Source organism: Bubalus kerabau, chromosome 2 (assembly GCF_029407905.1).
Source record: "Bubalus kerabau isolate K-KA32 ecotype Philippines breed swamp buffalo chromosome 2, PCC_UOA_SB_1v2, whole genome shotgun sequence".
NCBI classification, from domain to species: Eukaryota; Metazoa; Chordata; class Mammalia; order Artiodactyla; family Bovidae; genus Bubalus; species Bubalus kerabau.
The window spans coordinates 160859893-160880542 of record NC_073625.1 but is presented as its reverse complement, the minus strand read 5'-3'; the positions used below and the strand labels follow the sequence as shown (position 1 = coordinate 160880542).

General features: G+C 40.5%; 1 long non-coding RNA gene across 1 annotated transcript; it reads right to left on the bottom strand.

Moving 5' to 3' along the window:
• Positions 1-4013: 4013 nt before the first annotated feature.
• On the bottom strand, positions 4014-19168 carry LOC129644014 (uncharacterized). The gene is made up of 3 exons (XR_008710700.1): positions 18454-19168; positions 6269-6329; positions 4014-4483 (listed from the first exon to the last, which is right to left on the bottom strand). It is a non-coding gene; the product is annotated as an uncharacterized LOC129644014 (long non-coding RNA).
• Positions 19169-20650: the final 1482 nt, after the last annotated feature.

The following is a 20650-nucleotide window of genomic DNA, read 5'->3' as shown; positions in this document are numbered from 1 at the left end:
AGTGGAAACAGTGTCAGACTTTATTTTTGGGGGCCCCAAAATCACTGCAGATGGTGACTGCAGCCATGAAATTAAAAAACGCTTACTCCTTGGAAGGAAAGTTATGACCAACCTAGATAGCATATTCAAAAGCAGAGACATTACTTTGCCAACAAAGGTCCATCTAGTCAAGGCTATGGTTTTTCCAGTGGTCATGTATGGATATGAGACTTGGACTGTGAAGAAAGCTGAGCACCAAAGAATTGATGCTTTTGAACTGTGGTGTTGGAGAAGACTCTTGAGAGTCCCTTGGACTGCAAGGAGATCCAACCAGTCCATTAAAGGAGATCAGCCCTGGGTGTTCTTTGGAAGGAATGATGCTAAAGCTGAAACTCCAGTACTTTGGCCACCTCATGCGAAGAGTTGACTCATTGGAAAAGACTCTGATGCTGGGAGGGATTGGGGGCAGGAGGAAAAGGGGACAACAGAGGATGAGATAGCTGGATGGCATCACCGACTCAATGGACATGAGTTTGAGTGAACTCTGGGAGTTGGTGATGGACAGGGAGGCCTGGCGTGCTGCAATTCATGGGGTCGCAAAGAGTCGGATGTGACTGAGCGACCGAACTGAATTGAACTGAATTGCAAGTTGTTAAATAAAGGAATGAATACTTTTGCATAGATATTGCTTAATTTTATTAGTAGGTCTGAACTAATTCTGGAATATCACTATAATCCTACCAGAAAACAGAAAGTGAAAATGAAACTAGTGATGTTTATTTTAATAACTCAGAAATTTACAACTTGTAGAATTAAAACATGAAAGAGTAAATGTACACAATTCCATAGTTCAGTTAAAAGTTTTTAACTATTTATGACAGAGCTTACACTTGCAGAGTACATCATGAGAAACATTGGGCTGGAGGAAGCGCAAGCTGGAATCATGATTGCCCGGAGAAATATCAATAACCTCAGATATGCAGATGACACCACCCTTATGGCAGAAAGTGAAGAGGAACTAAAAAGCCTCTTGATGAAAGTGAAAGAGAAGAGGGAAAAAGTTGGCTTAAAGCTCAACATTCAGAAAACGAAGATCATGGCATCCAGTCCCATCACTTCATGGGAAATAGATGGGGAAATAGTGGAAACAGTGGCTGACTATTTTCAGGGCTCCAAAATCACTGCAGATGGTGATTGCAGCCATGAAATTAAAAGACGGTTACTCCTTGGAAGGAAAGTTATGACCAACCTAGATAGCATATTCAAAAGCAAAGACATTACTTTGTCAACAAAGGTCTGTCTAGTCAAGGCTATGGTTTTTCCTGTGGTCACGTATGGATGTGAGAATTGGACTGTGAAGAAGGCTGAGCACTGAAGAATTGATGCTTTTGAACTGTGGTGTTGGAGAAGACTCTTGAGAGTCCCTTGGACTGCAAGGAGATCCAACCAGTCCATTCTGAAGGAGATCAGTCCTGGCATTTCTTTGGAAGGAATGATGCCAAAGCTGAAACTCCAGTACGTTGGCCACCTCATGCGAAGAGCTGACTCATTGGAAAAGACCCTGATTCTGGGAAAGATTGAGGACAGAAGGAAAAGGGGACGACAGAGGATGTGATGGTTGGATGGCATCACCGACTCAATGGACATGGATTTGGGTGGACTCTGGGAGTTGGTGGTAGACTGGGAGGCCTGGCGTGCTGCGGTTCATGGGGTTGCACAGAGTCAGACGCAACTGAGCAACTGAACTGAACTGAAACTTGAAAAACTGAAAATAAATCCACTGTGATATTTTTATCTTCAGTTGTTTTATATCAGTATTTCTTCAAACCATGTTTTCAAATCAAAACTACACCTTGGTTAAACATTTGACTCTTGAGTCACTCACTCCCTGAAACAGAATTTCTTTCTTGCATTGTTCGTTATTAATTCTGAATGATATTAGGCATTTTGACTACTTACAAACCCACAGCTTTTATGTTGGTCCCTTTTGAAAGATATTATATTATGCATACTCCCTGTCTTTAAAATAAATGGCAATAATAGAAACAACAGCCCTCACCATGTCATATCAGAAAGGAATTGTTCTCTGCAGCTGGGTGATTACAGTGTGTGTTTTGTGAGACAGTCCTTGAAAATGGCACATAATGCTTCCATTTTTCCTTTGGACTGCAATATACTGTTGGTAATAAAATCTATGAGTTCTGCCAAACACAAAATTGCAAATCGAGACTGTACAAGGACTGCCATCCAGTCTGTCACTGTTTATAGTTACCATCATTAGTTTTAGTCTGTAACTAAGGCTGCGACTCTCTATTAGGCTTCTGACAGGCTGAATACATATTTGTTTGGTAATTACATTGAAGTATGTACAGCAACCATGTGGTATATTTGCTGAATATGTATTATTGATAAATAGAAATGACAGAAACAATAACATCTGACATGCCGAAGTTCTACATGATAGCACCTTTTCAAGGTTTCTGTTTTGGAGATTAACTAGTATTAGTTACTAAGAACTCAAGGTTGTAAAGTACAACAAAAACTAACTCTTATCCAGTACTTTGCAATTTAGAATGTATTCCTTCCCATCTAATTATTTGAATCTCACTACTTGGAGGTAGGTATAAATAATTCAGTACCCAATCAGGAAGATAGAAAAACCACGACTTGGATCCATGAACATGGACTTCAAGTTAGAATATGCTGAGGCTCAGATGTTTATCCTCAGTGTTCAAAGTTCAGAAGTGTATATTACCTCAAGTTCATTTGAGAAGTGAAAATCAGTGCAGTTAAGCTTAGAGACCAATGCTATCCTAAAATAAATAGATTGTCAGCTATTTCTCCAGCAAAACTGGGTTCATGTGGAATCAGCAGAAAATTTTAATTCAGGGTCTGCAATCATGATGAGCCACACACAAGTCCCTGCAAGGGAAGAAGAGCTCTTTTATAGAGAAGAAAAGTAAGTTGGAGGGCTGTAGTAAACAAGCGTCCATGAGTTTTTCACTAAGTCCTTGCCAGGCAAGAGGAGTCTGTTTTCTTCCTGTTGGGCTTTATTATTGCTACATGAGAGCTCCCTCTTCTGGTTATTCCGCTCTATTTAACTGAGATTAATTGAGATTTCTATTTATTAATTTTATACACCAAAGGGCTTCCCTGGTGGCTCGGACAGTAAAGAATCCGCAAGCAATGTGGGAGACCTGGGTTTGATCCCTGGGTTGGAAAGATCCCTGGAGAAGGGTAAGGCAACCCTGCCTGGAGAATCCCCATGGACAGAGGAGCCTGGTGGGCTACCAGCGTATACCAACGTGGTGTACACTGGCAGGGAGCTCTGAATAGTAGGTTTTAAAGTTTAAATTATCATCTATTTAAAGAAGAAAGAAAAAGAGAGAGGCAGATGAAAGTAGGGGAGAAAGAGAGAAGCAGGGAGAGAAGGATGGAGAAAGGAAAAGAAAGAAAAAGGAAAAGAGAGAGAGAGCTCTTTATTGCCTGTGTAATGTACAGTTGTTCGAACCACTCAGCATTTTGCGTTCTACAGGTCATGATCATATTTTCAAGACTTCGAGTGAGTTCTCAGTATGGTTTCTAACCCTTCCCTGACTCTAAACTCTCTGTGCTCCAGTTTTCCCAGCTATAAAACTCTACATGCACATAAACACACACATGTAATACATTTCAATTATTATAAGGATCAACTGAGACAAGCCATTAAAAAAAGATGGGATGGGGCTATTTCCTTCCTTTTGTTTTCTTTCTTGACATGTGCATTTTAAGACTACCCAAACTGAAATATATCTGAGCATTGTTTTCGTAACAGCGACCTGATTACAGAATTATACTGAATTGGGAAAAACAGATTTTGACACTACTCTGTCCAGGACCATTGTCCTCTTGCTGGGTTTCCATTGTTTCCCCATCTATTTGCCATGAAGCAATGGGACCAGATGCCATGATTTTAGTTTTTTGAATGTTGAGTTTTAAGCCAACTTTTTCACTCTCCTCTTTTACTTTCATCAAGAGGCTCTTTATTTCTTCTTTACTTTCTGCCATAAGAGTGGTATCATCTGCATATCTGAGGTTATTGGTATTTCTCCCAGCAATCTTGATTCCAGCTTGTGCTTCATCCAGCCATTTCTCATGATGTGCTCTGCATAGAAGTTAAACAAGCAGGGTGACAATATACAACGTTGACGTACTCCTTTTCCAAGTTGGAACCAGTCTGTTTTTCCATGTCCAGTTCTGCTGCTTCTTGACCGGCATACACGTTTCTCAGGAGGCAGGTAAGGTGGTCTGGTATTCCCATCTTTTGAAAAAATTTCCACAGTTTGTCATGATCCACACATCAAAGGCTTTGGCATAGTCAATAAAGCAGAAGCAGATGTTTTTCGGGAACTCTCTTGCTTTTTCGATGATCCAGCGGATATTGGCAATTTGATCTCTGGTTCCTCTGCCTTTTCTAAATCCAGCTTGAGCATCTGGAAGTTCACAGTTCGTGTACTGTTGAAGCCTGGCTTGAAGAATTTTGAGCATTACTTTGCTAGCATGTGAGATGAGTACAATTGTGCAGTCGTTTGAACATTCTTTGGCATTGCCTTCTTTGGTACTGGAATGAAAACTGACCTTTTCCAGTCCATGGACACTGCTGAGTTTTCCAAATTTGCTGGCATATTGAGTGCAGCACTTTCACAGCATCATCTTTCAGGATTTGGAATAGCTCAACTGCTATTGAGCTATGCTATGCTGTTATTGCTATGGAGCTCAATAGCTCCATCACCTCCACTAGCTTTGTTCCTAGTGATGCTTCTTAAGGCCCACTTGACTTCACATTCCAAGATGTCTGGCTCTAGGTGAGTGATTACACCATCATTGTCTGGGTCATGAAGATATTCTTTGTATAGTTCTTCCGTGTAGTCTTGCCATCTCTTCTTAATATCTTGTGTGTGTTAGTCACTTAACTGTGTCCTACTCTTTGTGACCCCATGGAATGTAGCCCACCAGGCCTCTCTGTCCATGAGATTCTCCAGGCAAGAATACTGGAGTGGATTGCCATTTCCTTCTCCAGGGAATCTTCTTGACCCAGGGATGGAGCCCAGGTCTGCATTGCAGGGGGATTCTTTACCATCTGAGCTGTAGAGAAGTCTGCGCACAGACCCCCTTCAGCAATCATGGTGAGCCACACACGTCCCTTCAAGTAAAGGCAAGGAGAACTCTTTTATAGAGAGGAAAAGGAAGTTGAGAGGGCTGTAGTAAACAAGAATCTGCCTGCAGTGCAGGAGACCTGGGTTCGATCCCTTGGTTGGGAAGATCCCCTGGAGGAGGGAATGGCAACTCACTCTAGTATTCTGGACTGGAAAATTATAATAAAGAGTATAACTACCATTTACCCAGGGATTCAGTAATAAAATATGTAGTCCCTTAATCACCATATTTTGAAAACAGCTAACTTTCTGATATGTAATATCTTAGTGGAATTTGATTTACCTATTATAAAAACAGAAACTATCCGTAGGCCCTTAGAATAATAAGTTTTAATTCACCGATATATGTCATATTTAAAACAGAAAAGCTGGAGAAGGATTGCTCCATGAGGTATTTTGAATTCATCCAGTTGGCCCTTGATGTGGAAAACTCTTTTTGAGTTCTAAAGTGACAGACTTTATTTTGGGGGGTCCAAAATCACTGAAGATGGTGACTGCAGCCATGAAATTAAAAGACACTTGCTCCTTGGAAGCAAAGCTATGATCAACTTAGATAGCATATTAAAAAGCAGAGACATTATTTTGCCATCTAATCAAAGCTATGGTTTTTCCAGTAGTCATGTATGGATGTGAGAGTTAGACTATAAAGAAAGCTGAATGCAGAAGAATTGCTTTTGAACTGTGGTGTTGGAGAAGACTCTTGAGAGTCCCTTGGACTGCCAGGAGATCAAACCAGTCATTCCAAAAGGAAATCAGTCCTGAATATTCACTGGAAGGAATGTTTCAGCTGAAACTGAAACTCCAATACTTTGGCCACCTGATGCAAAGAGCTGACTCATTGGAAAAGACCCTGATACTGGGAAAGATTGAAGGCGGGAGGAGAAGGGGATGACAGAGGATTAGATGGTTGGATGGCATCACCGACTCGGTAGACATGAGTTTGAGTATGCTCCAGGAGTTAGTGATGGACAGGGAAGCCTGGCGGGCTGCAGTCCATGGGGTCGCCAAGAGTCAGATACGACTGAGCGACTGAACTGAACACGCAAGAAAAATGCAACAATATCCATTAATATGAAAACTTTTCTATTACTAACCTGCTCAAAAATCTTAGTTGATCTGTTTGTACTGACTTCAGCATTCTGTAGTTAATTTAACCTGAAAAGAGAACAACATTTACAGTTAAAAATACTAATTTAGCTAAAATTCCTCTGAGTGCTTGCTAAGCACTAGCCACTGTCCTAAGAAATTCATATGAATTAACTCATTTATCCTCACAACCATCCTGTTATGCTTTCTTATAGGTGATAAAACTGAGGTTCAGAGCAATTAACTGCCCCAAAGCCTTCTATATTTGTGACTTTCTGAAATTAATTCAGTTTAAAAATATAAAGCTGTTACCTCTGGGTGTGTGTGTTTATATATACATATACATATACATATACCTATACATATATATATATATAGTTGCTCAGTCATGTACAATTCTTTGCGATCCTATGGACTGTGGCCTGCCGGGCTCCTCTGTGTTGCTCTGGTTGTCCCTTTCCTGGTTTTACTTTATACTTCCTTTGTAAGGATCAGTTCTGTAATAGGTAAACTGAGCTTACTTTAGAGAAAAGGCCTTTTATTACCCTAGGGAGTTTGGTATTAATATGCACTTAGTAGTTTACAATGAATTCTGTTTTGAACTGCTACTTTTATTTTTCCAAAAAGTAGGAAAGTAATGCTCAAAATTCTCCAAGCCAGGCTTCAGCAACATGTGAACCGTGAACTTCCTGATGATCAAGCTGGTTTTAGAAAAGGAAGAGGAACCAGAGATCAAATTGCCAACATCTGCTGGATCATGGAAAAAGCAAGAGAGTTCCAGAAAAACATCTATTTCTGCTTTATTGACTATGCCAAAGCCTTTGACTATGTGGATCACAATAAACTGTGGAAAATTCTGAAAGAGATGGGAATACCAGACCACTTGATCTGCCTCTTGAGAAATTTGTATGCACGTCAGGAAGCAACAGTTAGAACTGGACATGGAACAACAGACTGGTTCCAAATAGGAAAAGGAGTACGTCAAGGCTGTATATTATCACCCTGTTTATTTAATTTATATGCAGAGTACATCATGAGAAACGCTGGACTGGAAGAAACACAAGCTGGAATCAAGATTGCGGGAGAAATATCAATCACCTCAGAGATGCAGATGACACCACCCTTATGGCAGAAAGTGAAGAGGAACTAAATAGCCTCTTGATGAAGGTGAAAGTGGAGAGTGAAAAAGTTGGCTTAAAGCTCAACATTCAGAAAACGAAGATCATGGCATCTGGTCCCATCACTTCATGGGAAATAGATGGGGAAACAGTGCAAACAGTCAGACTTTATTTTTCTGGGCTCCAAAATCACTGCAGATGGTGACTGCAGCCATGAAATTAAAAGACGCTTCCTCCTTGGAAGAAAAGTTATGACCAACCTAGATAGCATATTCAAAAGCAGAGACATTACTTTGCCAACAAAGGTTCGTCTAGTCAAGGCTATGGTTTTTCCTGTGGTCATGTATGGATGTGAGAATTGGACTGTGAAGAAGGCTGAGCGCCGAAGAATTGATGCTTTTGAACTGTGGTGTTGGAGAAGACTCTTGAGAGTCCCTTGGACTGCAAGGACATCCAACCAGTCCATTCTGAAGGAGATCAGCCCTGGAATTTCTTTGGAAGGAATTATGCTAAAGCTGAAACTCCAGTCCTTTGGCCACCTCATGCGAAGAGTTGACTCATTGGAAAAGACTCTGATGCTGGGAGGGATTGGGGGCAGGAGGAGAAGGGGACGACAGAGGATAAGATGGCTGGATGGCATCACTGACTCTATGGACGTGAGTCCGAGTGAACTCCGGGAGTTGGTGATGGACAGGGAGGCCTGGCGTGTTGCGATTCATGGGGTCGCAGAGAGTCGGACACGACTGAGTGACTGATCTGATCTGATATTCAAGGATTGTTTGTCCATATCCACTTTGCCCAGAGGACAAAACAATATCCACAGTACTCATTCAATGCAGTGGTCCACTGAAATGGATCTTCTTGGATGTTTATAAATACAAAATCTCTTACACAGATAGATGTGATTAGACTGAGAAATTGAACAGGGAACTGAGGATTCCACAGTAAAGATCTCTTGTTCTTCAGGGGTTTCTTGTTTTTGAGTCTTACTTCAAGACCAGGATGATTTACTGACGGAAACAAGACCAGTATCCTGGTTTTCAGTCTGTTTTGCATACAGAAAGGGTTTGAAAGGCAAGGTAACAACCATCTCTACTGTAATTAACATGAGAGGAACTTTCAGATGATGCAAAAAGCTACAGCAATTTCTAAGAGTGCTTTCCACTTCCCCTCTGATTTTACTTTCTTGTCTGTAAATTAGGAATATTTCTAATCTACTATAGAGCTGGCCTGAAAACGGTCAAATCTTGCAAAGTGAAGCTGCTAGTGCTACCATGTGTTTTTTATGATGACAACTGTCCTGAGATTTCAATGCTATTTTCAAAGTAAACCCATGTGTACTGGTTATTTTCATAGGTCCCTTAAAGGAGCATACTGTGCTTCTAGAACACTCACCTATGGTCTCTCTAGGGCAGTGATCCCTAACCTTTTTGGCACTAGGGACAGGTTTTGCAGAAGACAATTTTTCCAGAGAGCAGGGGTAGGGGTGAGGGTTGGTTTCCAGATGATTCAAGCACATTACATGTATTGTGCACTTTATTTCTATTATTATCACATCAGCTCCACCTCAGATCATCAGGCGTAGATCCCAGAGATTGGGGGCCCCTGCCCTAGAACAGCAGTTATCAAACTTTTTCATGCATCACCCAGAGAGCTTATTAAAATACTGATCACTGGGCAGCATCTCTAGACTTTATGATTCAGTCAGTAGATCTAGAGCAGGGCCCAGTAATTTGCAAGTCTAACGAGTTCTCGGATGATGCTGATGCTATTGGTCCAAGAACACTTCAGCGCTGCTGATCTAGGAAATGCTACAGAGATCTATTTGTTGGGGTTAGTATGACCAACTAGTGAGGTCTATTTCAAACTGCCACTGCACTGAATGAATGCTGTGGATATGGTCTTGCCCTCCAGATAAAGTGGATATAGACAAACAATCCTCGGATACACTCCTTGGAAAAATAAAAGTACTAGTTCTAAACAGAATTCGTGTAAACTATTACATGCATATTAATGCCAAGTCCCTAAGGTAATAAAATAAACATCATAGAATATGGACAGGGTAGAGGTGGCAGATGGAGAAGAGTATTTGTAGCCTTAAGACTGTTTTCACTGTCAACTCTTCAGTATTTATTTAACCAATCCCAGAAGACATGCCACAGAAAGGATTGTCTTTCAGCAATTGGCAGTGAGGACATGAACAGAACTCTAACACGAGCTGAGGCAAACGTGTTTTCTGGGGTGAAGGACTCAATTCTTTGTCTCTCCTTAGCGGGAAATTTCAGTAAATTGCAAGAATTATAGATTAGTGCTATCATCCAATTTTTGAAAATAATTTGAATCTGGACCATTGTTCTATTTTTCTCAAGGTGAAAACAGAAATTTATCTTCTTCATTTTATCTTTATAAAAATGTTCTTGTATAAAAGTCTGAAAAACTGAAAACTGTTATCCCAAAATCTACATGTATAGGTGTGCTTCTTAAGAGTATAGTTTCACAAAATTTTCAAGTAACATACAATTTTTTATTTTTTCATAAGCTGTCCTGGTAATAATACCTTAAACCAACATCTCTGAAAAGTTCAAAGCTTCTATATCTTTATATCACGTATTCTCAAAATACCTCTGGGAGGATGCAGGCAAGGTATCATTAAACCCATTCTACAGACAGTACAGCTGAGGTCCAGACTGCTTGCATCACCTAGCAAACTAGTGGGGCAGAGTCTGTTATTATACACTTGTTCTAGAATTTCAACATCCTACCTTCATTTTAAAGCCACATGTTATATAGTATTAAAATGAAAACTTCTGTTTTAAAAAATTTTTTAAATAATTTTAAATTTAGTTCTTACTCCCTTTTAATTTTTTTACTTATTTATTTTTAATATTTTTGGCCTTGTCATGTGACATGTTGGATCCTAGCTCCCCAACCAGAGATCGAACCTGCAGTCCCTGCATTTTAATCACTGGATGGCCAGGGAAATCCCAAAAGTGTTCTATTGTTGAATCAAGGCTTTTTAAAATGCCATGTTATTTAATCCTAACTGATCTTGGCCAACTCTCTTACTATTAGCATATTCTCATTAACTCTCTTTTGTTAAAAAAAAATTATTTATTTTTGGCTATTCTGGGTCTTCAGTGCTGTCTAGGCTTTTGCTCTGGTTGCAGTGAGCAAGGGCTACCCTTCATTGTGATGTGCAGGCTTCTCCCTGCAATGGCTTCTCTTGTTGCAGAGCACAGTGTGGCTTTCAGAAGTTGTGGTGCATGAACTTAGGGCTCCACGGCATGTGGGATCTTCCTGGACCAGGAATCAAATCTGTGTATCCTGTATTGGCAGGCAGATTTTTTTACCACTGAGCCACCACGGAAGCCCTCTTACTGTTTTCTCTGTTTTAACAAACTTACATATATACCTTTCTCATTTTTTAAATGATATTATTTTGACTTTTTTTCTTCTGACAAAAGTAATACATATTTATGGTAATATTTTTTTAAATATTTAAAATAAAAACTATCATTTTACTACCCAGAGATGTCACCAGTGCCACTCTGTGAACATCATCCACTTATTTTTCCATAAAAATAGAAAGATTTTTCTATTTAAGATGATTTTTCTAAGAAGATTTTTCTCTTTCTATTCCATCCTTTAAGATGGAAAAGGATTTTTTATATTAAAATATATGCTGAACTTTCTATGTTATAAATCCTTCTTACCACTTTCCGTCTGGTAAATGTTATTGAAGTAACTGAAGTACAACAGACATGCAGGAAAGTAAACAATTATCAGTGTACAGTCTGATGAACATTTACAAAGTGAACATCCCCATGTATCAGTCTGAGACCAAGAAAAGAACACTGACAGAACTCCAAAAGCCCTGAGCCTACCACAAGTCACGAGGCACTTTTCAAAGTCATCCATTAGTTATTTTTGCCTCATTTTGACTAGATATAAATGACACAAAGCATATTCTTTTTTGTCTGGCTTCCTTTGTTCAACATTGTGTTTATTACATGCATTCATGCAAAAATTCTTCTTAGTGGCTGTACAGTATACTACGGATTTAATGGATTACTATGATTTACTCAAGCGTAAAAGCTAAAAAACACTCTTCTATGGGACACTTAAGGCATTGTGTATTTCTCACTGTCATAAATAGTGTGGCTATGAGCACTCTCATTGATTTGTTCATGTTCTTATATGTTCCATTGGATAAGTTTCTAAAAATGGAAATACTGAATTGTGAAGATATCCAAGATGTTAAGACTTTTGGTGAATATTACCTGATTGCCATTTAGAGTGATGAAAATACATTTCCACCGGTAACATGGGAGACAGCCTGTTTCCCAGTATTTTCTCCATCACTACATGTTTCAATTTTCTTTAGTCCTTAAGATGCTGATGGTTTCTGGTCTTAGCATATTAGAATTCTTAACAGCAATATTTCTCAGTTCAAATCTTGAATTATTTTAGAGGACCAGTTTTTCTTTTTTATTTTTTAATTGAAGGATAATTGCTTTACAGAATTTTGTTTACTGTCAAACCTCAACCTATGAATCAGCCAAAGGTATACATATATCCCCTCCCTTTTGAACCTCCCTCCCACTTCCTGCCCATCTCACCCATCTAGGTTGATACAGACCCCCTGTTTGAGGTTCCTGAGCCATACAGCAAATTCCCATTGGCTATCTATTTTACATATGGTAATATAAGTTTCCATGTTACTCTTTCCATACATCTCACCCTCTCCTCCCTTCCCCTCATGTCCATAAGTCTATTCTCTACGTCTGTTTCTCCACTGTTGTTCTGTAAATACATTTTTCAGTACCATTTTTCTAGATTGCATATATGTATGTTAGAATACGATATTTATCTTTCTCTGACTCACTTCACTCTGAATAATAGGTTCTAGGTTCATCTACCTCATCAGAATGGACTCAAATGTGTTCCTTTTTATGGCTGAGTAATATTCCATTGTGTATATATATCACAACTTCTTTATCCATTCATCTGTTGATGGACATCTAGGTTGCTTCCTTGTTCTAGCTATTGTAAATAGTGCTGCAATGAACAATGGGATACATGTGTCTTTTTCAGTTTTGGTTTCCTTAGGGTATATGCCTAGGAGTGGGATTGCTGGGTCATATGGTGGTTTTTTCCCTAGTTTTTAAAAGGAATCTCAATACTGTCTTCCATAGCGGCTGTATCAGTTTACATTCCCACCAATAGTGCAAGAGCATTCCCTTTTCTCCACACCCTCTTCAGTATTTATTGTTTGTAGACTTTTTGATGATGGCCATACTGACTGGTGTGAGGTGATATCTCATTGTAGCTTTGATTTGCATTTCTCTAATGAGCGACATTGAGCATCTTTTCATGTGTTTGTTAGCCATCTGTATGTCTTCTTTGGAGAAATGTCTGTTTAGGTTTTTTTTTTTCCCACTTTTTGATTGGGTTGTTTGTTTTTCTGGTATTGAGTTGTATGAGCTGCTTGCATATTTTGGAAATTAATCCTTTGTCAGTTGTTTCATTTGCTATTATTTTCTCCCATTCTGAGGGTTGTCTTTTCACCTTGCTTATAGTTTCCTTGACTGTGTAAAAGCTTTTAAGTTTAATCAGGTCCCACTTGTTTACTTTTGTTTCTATTTCCATTACTCTAGGAGGTGGGTCACAGAGGATCTTGCTTTGATTTATGTCATTGAGTGTTCTGCCTATGTTTTCCTCTAAGAGTTTATAGTCTCTGGTCTTACATTAAGTCTTTGATCCATTTTGAGTTTTTCTTTGTGTATGGTGTTAGGAAGTGTTCTAATTTCATTCTTTTACATGTAGCTGTCCAGTTTTCCCAGCACCGTTTATTGAAGAGGCTGTCTTTGCCCCATTGTATATTCTTGCCTCCTTTGTCAAAAATAAGGTACCCATAGGTGCATGGGTTTATTTATGGGCTTTCTATCTTGTTCCATTGGTCTATATTTCTGTTTTCATGCCAGTACCATACTGTCTTGATGACTGTAGCTTTGTAGTATAATCTGAAGTCAGGAAGGTTGATTCCTCCAGCTCCATTTTTCTTTCTCAAGACTTCTTTGGCTGTTTAGGGACTTTTGAGTTTCCAAAGGAATTGTGAAATTTTTTGTTCTAGTTCTGTGAAAAATCCCATTGGTAATTTGACAGGGATCACACTGAATCTGTAGATTGCATTTGGTAGTATAGTCATTTTCACAATATTGATTCTTCCTAGTCAGGAACATGGAATATTTCTCCATCTGTTTATGCCATCTTTGGTTTCTTTCATTGGTGGATTATAATTTTCTGTGTACAGTTCTTTTGTTTCCTTAGGTAAGTTTATTCCTAGATATTTTATCCTTTTGTTGCAATGGTGAATTGGATTGATTCCTTAATTTCTCTGATATTTTTTATTGTCAATATATAGAAATTCAAGTGATTTTTGTGTATTGATTTTGTACCCTGCAACTTTGCTAAATTCACTGATTAGCTCTAGTTACTAATTAGTTTTTCTTTTTTAAAACTAAGTTACTCTTTTATAATATGTATTTGTATGAGCCAGATTTTTTTTATTTAGTGCAGTCTTCAGTTACTAACTCTTAAATGCTAACTGACATCATGATATAGGATTCCTTGAACGTGTACAGCCTGACTTAGCTAAATATTTCACTTCTCAAATATGCATTGTTCTTGTGTGTGAAAGAAATATAAATTCTGTGTTCTTTATGTCTGTATTTTAATTGCTTTCTGTTCCCTTAAGTCTAGAGATTTACTAGCCTAAGTAATAATTATTGCCCCATGTTTTTATGACTTGAATGTTTCCTTCCCTAAAGCCTTTTTTAGAACTTTGTCTTAAAAGTAACATTATTGTGTGAAAACATAAGTCAGAAGAAAGCAAAAATCATCTGTATTCCCTCTACTTCACTCCTTGTTTGTTTGCTATGTCTCACTGCAGTCTTTGTGTTGCACATTTATAGAATTATTTTTCACACAAAAAAATGAACTGTACTGCACATGCTGTTTTGTAAACTGCTTTTTTCCCTCTTACTACATCATAGACAGTTTTCCATCCAATCATTTCTTGATCCAAATAACATCCCTCAATCAATTAGTGTTATAGACTTACATACATTCTCTCCAGAGTGCTTTGTAGACACCACAGTGTAAAGAAGGTGAAAGTTCCTTCTTGTGGAATTATCTGGCAACAACTGTGTTTGGTGTTGAAAGAGTCTTGGTGTCCTAGGACCCAGTGAACCCAGGTGAGAATGTATTTATTGATGTGATTCTCTAGGCTCCAGCCCATGTCCCCAGCCCTCCTCATTTTGCTCCTAGCACTTAAAGTCTGACCAAAAGGAAAAGTAGCAATTCACCTTCTTATCTTTCACATACATTTCAGTTTCCAGTAATGAATCCTGAATGCAGAGATCTGCAATTTTCTTGGATTTTTGCTAAACAAGCTATTCCTGGGAAGCAAGCAAATGGTTACATTTGTTTCGCAAAGTGTCACTGTTGTTTTAACTTCATTTATAAGCATGCAGTGCTTATCAATTAGGAGTGCTGTCTCCATTCATAAAATGTATGAGCTGATGGTACAATGGCTAGTTAACTAAAAAAAATATGCAATTACTGTGTAAAACACATGGTCTTAAGCTAGTAAGGATTTGGAATGGGACCAGTATTTTTCTCATTAAATGTGGGTTTGGGGGGCGGGGAGCTTATTACTATAGTTCCACCGCAGCATAATTATTTTCAGAAATACTCCTTTCTAGTTACCTAACAGAAACTGGTGTGTATTTTTAGTTGTTTGTACTTTGTATCCTTGAACAGACAATCCAATGAGAGACATAGATTCCCTGATTTTAACTTTTAGCCCAGGATAAGAGAGGTTACTTAGTTATAAAACTTGACTTTATCTAGGGGTGAAAAAAAAAATCTCTCTGAAGATCAATTATGATTTATTTACCAGGCCCAGCCAATGTTTGAGTATCTTAAAGGGTATTAGGCGTGACAATATGTGTTTGAAAAGTGTGTTGTCTTCATCCTTTGACAGAGCTAAATCCACAAATCATTAGGTCCAGAACTAAACTTGAGATGAAAGCTCACTGCTTTTTTCCACCAAGCCATCTAACCTCTAGTTTAAGCACAAGTATAAAACCATCTGCTTACCAGGAGGTTGAGGCCGCTCAAAATCCATTAACACCATATGTATCAACAGAAGTGTGACTTCAGAGCCTTAATGTTTCTTTCTTTTTTTTTTCTTTTCCTTCATTATTGTCTGCCAGAAACTTAGCTAGGATGCTTTCCCTTTCCTTAAAATGCATTGCATTTCAGTTTAATTATGCAAGTCCCCCTCTTATTAAGTAATTACACACATTTTCTCATCTGTGTGTCTGTAGTTCAGAAGTAACCACTTCATTTAGTTGAAAATTAAGCCAAAAAGAGGAATAAAAGATTTTATTTTCAATTTCCCTTCTTCCTCCCTAGGGGAACTAACACATCTTTCAATGCATCACAAGATAAAGATGCTGACTCAGTCTCTTAAATCACCCCTGGAGTTTCCAGCACAGCCCTTAATGAGACAGAGTTTGCTGTACAAGAAGTTGTTTTATTAAGTGAGTGAAAAATAACTTTTCCTCCTCCAAAAGTGCCCTTGGTGAAATAATTTATGTCTGAACCCAAACCTCCTATGCTTATCCCAAAACACAGGGAAAGGCAAACAACACAATTTCAAAATGACAAAATGGCTACTTGGTTGGAAGTCACACTTTGGAAATATCACCCAAAATGAGAGGTTAACTGTGGTCAACATATGGAAGTAAAGTGCCTGCCAACTGGGTGGAGGGCGGGTGGCGGGGAGGTGGTGGGGTTTGAGGGGGAGAAGACAAATCATGCAGATCTTCAGAGAGCAAGGAAGGAAACAAAGGGGGAAAATTTCTAATGTAGTTCATAATGATTTTGCATTATTTATGTGGATGGAGATTTTGTCTTATCTTTGGCATTTGTGGCTTATAAAAATAAGCATTTTTATATCAGTTACCTCTTTCAATCCTCATAACAGCCTTAAGAATGAGGCAAAAAATAGATTACCCTTCCCCCAAGTCACAGACATGTGATCTGCATTCAAGATTATTAAATGACTTGTCCAAGGTTCTATGTGGTTGGTCAGTGCTCCATGACAACCGATCCTGAATGAGTCGTGTCCTACTGCTTTTTAAATTAACCAATAGAAAATTATTTACAATATAGAAGTTCTTTGCAGGCTATAGTGACTCAGCAGTACTGGTGGAACAAAGGGAAGTTAAGACTTATTGGTGCATATAACCCACATAAAATGCTAAATTCAAGTGGTTAATTTCAGCTTTGTCCACCCAAATCTTTCAAAGATGCTTACATTCACATAGTAATCACAGATATTTAAGTTCCCCTTTTGTTTATGACGACACTGGTTGATGGAAGTTTCACTGATTTTCTTTTTGCCTGCTAGCAGAACAATCCAATGGCAAAACAGCAGGAGGGAAAAGGAAGGGGAAAAAAAAAAACAAACCCCTGCATATTCCGAAAAGTCAAAAATAAAAAGTTGATATTATTGATTGACTATGAAGTAACATCACCCTGCGGATTCGACCCCATGGATTGTAGCCCACCAGGGTCCTCTGTCCACGGAATTCTCCAGGCGAGGGGTTGGCATTTCCTACTACAGGGGATCTTCTCAACCCAGGGATTGAACTTGGGTCCCCGCATTTCAGGTAGATTCTTTACTGTCTGAGCCACCAGAGAAGCCCACTGATCTACTAGCTTACTACAAAGTAGCCTCCTAACTTGTCTCTCTGTCTCCTCTCCCCACCCCACTTCCCTTTAGCTTTACAAATTGCTGACGGATTATTCCAATTGTAGTTACCTTGTGCAAACCCTTCCATAAACTGGCTAATAGAAACTCTTCACCCTTGTATTCAAGACCTCTGCAAAATAATAATACCTATTAAACACCTACTATAGAACGAATAGGTTTCCCTGGTGACTCAGTGGTAAAGAAACCGCCTGTAATGCTGTAGAGGCAGGAGATCAGGGTTCAATTCCTGAGTCAGGAAGATCCCCTGGATGATGTCATGGCAACCTTCTCCAGTATTCTTGCCTGGAGAATTCCATAGACACAGGAGCCTGGCGGGCTACAGTCCATAGGCCACAAAGAGTGGACATAACTGAAGCGACTTACTAGGCATACACACAGAACGGATATCTTAAATGATCCTGAGAAATGTATGATTAGGTTCATTTTAGAAGTGAGAAAACTGAGGCTGAGAGAAGCTAAATAACTCTACCTACGTTGGGTATTTATTCAGTGGTGCCACCAGTGTCCAAACTCAGGCCCACTTAACTCCAAGGTCCAGCTTGTCTGTCTAGATTTGTTTCTGACCACTAGGACATGTGTGTGTGCATGCCTCCACCCCCTGTACCATAGCCTTCCAGGCTCCTCTGTCCATAGGATTCTTCAGACAAGAATACTGGAGTAGGTTTTATGCCCTCCTCCAGGGGATCTTCCAGACCCACGGATTGAACCAGTGTCTCTTAAGCCTCCTGCATTGGCAGGCAGGTTCTCTACCACTAGGGCCACCTGGGAAGGCCCCACTACCACATACGTAGCCTAAATTAACAGGAGCCTGCCCTGCTACTTTGCAACCATTCTTGGCCCCATCATAGTCTCGTGCTATTATGGGGAGTTTTTCCATCTGGAATATTCTCCTCAATCCTACTGCCTTATAGAAATGTTAGTTCTGGAACTTCCCTAGTGGTCCAATGGCTATGACTGTGTGCTCCCAACGTAGGGGGCCTGGGTTCAGTTCCTGGCTGGGAAACTAGATCCCACATGCCGCAACAAAGACCCAGTGCAGTGAAATAAATAAATTTTAAAAATTAAAAAAAAAAAAAAGATGTTAGTTCTTCAGGACAAATCTCAAACATCACCTCCTCCTTGAAGTCTTTGCTGAATCTTATTTCCAGCGACCTCTAACACGTGAAAAAAAAACTCTCTCTCTTCTTTGAATACTTTTACGTCTTTGCGTAGTTCTTATAGCACTTACCTTCTTCTTTTATTGTAGCTGTTTTCCTGTCCCCATGAAAAATCTGCAAATTTCTTGAAAACGGGAAGCTCGGATTTATTCATTATTAATGTCATAGCCCTGCTGCTGCTGCTGCTGCTAGGTCACTTCAGTCGTGTCCTACTCTGTGTGACCCCATAGACGGCAGCCCACCAGGCTCCCCCGTCCCTGGGAGTCTCCAGGCAAGAACACTGGAGTGGGTTGCCATTTCCTTCTCCAATGCATGAAAGTGAAAAGTGAAAGTGAAGTCGCTCAGTCTTGTCCGACCCTCAGCGACCCCATGGACTGCAGCCTACCAGGCTCCTCCGCCCATGGGATTTTCCAGGCAAGAGTACTGGAGTAGGGTGCCATTGCCTTTTCCCCTTATAGCCCTGCTGCTGCTGCTGCTGCTAAGTCGCTTCAGTCGTGTCCGACTCTGTGCGACCCCATAGACGGCAGCCCACCAGGCTCCCCCGTCCCTGGGATTCTCCAGGCAAGAACACTGGAGTGGGTTGCCATTTCCTTCTCCAATGCATGAAAGGAAAAGTGAAAGTGAAGTCGCTCAGTCATGTCCGACTCTTCGCGACCCCATGGACTGCAACCTACCAGGCTCCTCTGTCCATGGGATTTTCCAGGCAAGAGCCCTAGTACGGATTAAATGTAGCAGGAATTCAGAGCTTCAAAATAGAATTGCAATATTGCACTAAGAAACATCACCAGCAGCAGCCCAACCAATGAGAAGCCTCCATACTTTGGACTCCCGACTTCCACCAATGAACTCCTTTATTATTACAGCCTCCTTTCAATTCTCCCCTTCCGCCTCAAACTTTCCCCTATTTAAAAGCAAGTTCTGACTGCTTAATGTCAAGCATAGTTCACAAATTCAGGATGGTGCTTTCCCTGGGTACTCTTGAATAAATTGCTTTTGCTGGTAGAAAAAAGAAAAAGAAAAGAGACACAGAAATACTACGTAGAATATACTATATGGGAAAACACAATTTCTCACTCCACCTCGGGTCCTGCAGCCTCCCTGCAGGCTCCCTCATACACTCTGTGCGAACTAAGAACCCCTAGGAAGCCCCAGGATTGGGGCGAAGCCCGGCTGGTTTCCCCGAGGCCTAGGGGATCCACTCTGTGCAGACGGTGGGGTCGCCCTGAGGGACGGTGTGAAGCAGGAGTAGTAGATTGGGTCCTCCCAAGCTTGGGTCCTGCAGCAGACTGGAGCGGGACCCGGAATCCCTGGCCGAGGCCCCGCAGGCCCAGTTGCCAGTCCTCATCATACGATGGACGTTTTCTGGGTCCATGAAGAAGAGGGCCTGTCGGTACCTGCTACAGAGGTACCTGGGCCTCTTCCTGCACGAGAAGCTGAGCCTGGAGCTCCTCAGCCTGGACCAGATCCTCGAGTCCCTCGCCCAGGTCCTCTGACAGAAAGGTAAGAGCAGCCGGCAGCCAGCCGGGCGGGACTCTGGCGGGTGATTTGAAGGCGTGTCATCCAGGACTGAATGATGTATGGCCGGACTCAAAGAAATGTGTTCAAGTGTTGTTTAATCTGTTTCTAGCTGTTTTTACCACCCCACGCCCCCCCCCCCCCCCCCCCCCCCGCTCCAGTCTCCATATTCTAGAAATGTAACAGAGGTCATGGCATCTACACTGTGGCAGTCAGTTAAGCCAGTGGTTTGAGGTAGTCCATGAAGCTGGCTTCAAGGGGTGCATCCATGGAAGGAAGTGACCCGTGCTGTACCTTTTAGGAGTCGTCACGGAGTTCTGTGCAGACAAACCGTATTTCATGGGATGAGACCTCCCGAGAGATTAAGGATGAAGAAGATCTTTGAGAATATCGGAATGCCTAGTTATTCCTGTATTTATTTGGGGTTGGTTACTTGCTTGTGGCAACCTATGTACAGCGTTTGCCATCTGGAAGAAAATAAGTGAAGGCCTCATCTGCCGGTTTGCCTGCTTTTACTTGATGATGTTTATGAGATCAGCCTGTGGGTGGAATGGTTGTGGCCCCGCCCATTGTGCTATTCGGTTATACCTGTTTGCTTCACGTGACAAATCCTAAAAGCAGGTGTTGCAAATGGCGCTGGTGTTGGCGATCTTCAAACATTCAAAAGCTTGTTTTCTACTTGTCCAGAGGTGGTGAATTGACTTGCCTTAACAGGTGCTTCTTGTATGGGTCACCTCACCACATCCAGCTGTG